Source organism: Aplysia californica, unplaced genomic scaffold (genome assembly GCF_000002075.1).
Source record: "Aplysia californica isolate F4 #8 unplaced genomic scaffold, AplCal3.0 scaffold00604, whole genome shotgun sequence".
Classification (NCBI taxonomy): Eukaryota; Metazoa; Mollusca; class Gastropoda; order Aplysiida; family Aplysiidae; genus Aplysia; species Aplysia californica.
In genome coordinates, this window is record NW_004797874.1 from 344,623 (window position 1) to 345,115 (window position 493).

Consider the following 493-nt stretch of genomic DNA (forward strand, 5'->3'; position numbering starts at 1 on the left):
CTTTGACCTTGACTTTACATTGAGTGAAGCTACGACTTCCTATGCTCTTATAGCCTACAGGGTGATAGGTTTTGGGCTGACTACTTCTATTTTTAGTTCTTCGACTTCCGGCTTCGGAAAACAAACGTTGTGGGATTACTGTACTGTAAGCCTCTAATAGTTTGTTTCTGCGCAAAATTTATTTAATCTTACTTCGTTTTAAAAATCAGAATTGAGCTTGGAAATAATTCATATAACCTACATATTTATGTGTAATCAACTGTTTTGATCTCATAATTATTTACGTGTGTTTTTGCACAACCAAATCTGATCTCTTGGAATTTGAACGAATGCTATAATTATAATATTACAGTGAAGCCAACAAAATAACGGAAGACAGCCAAGACAGCAATCATTAGTTTTACAGTAATTGTTTCAGTGACGGTGACTGCGACTGGCGCGTCAGCACTGCACGGCACTTCGACGCTGCAGGCCAGCCAGCCTCGCCTCACAC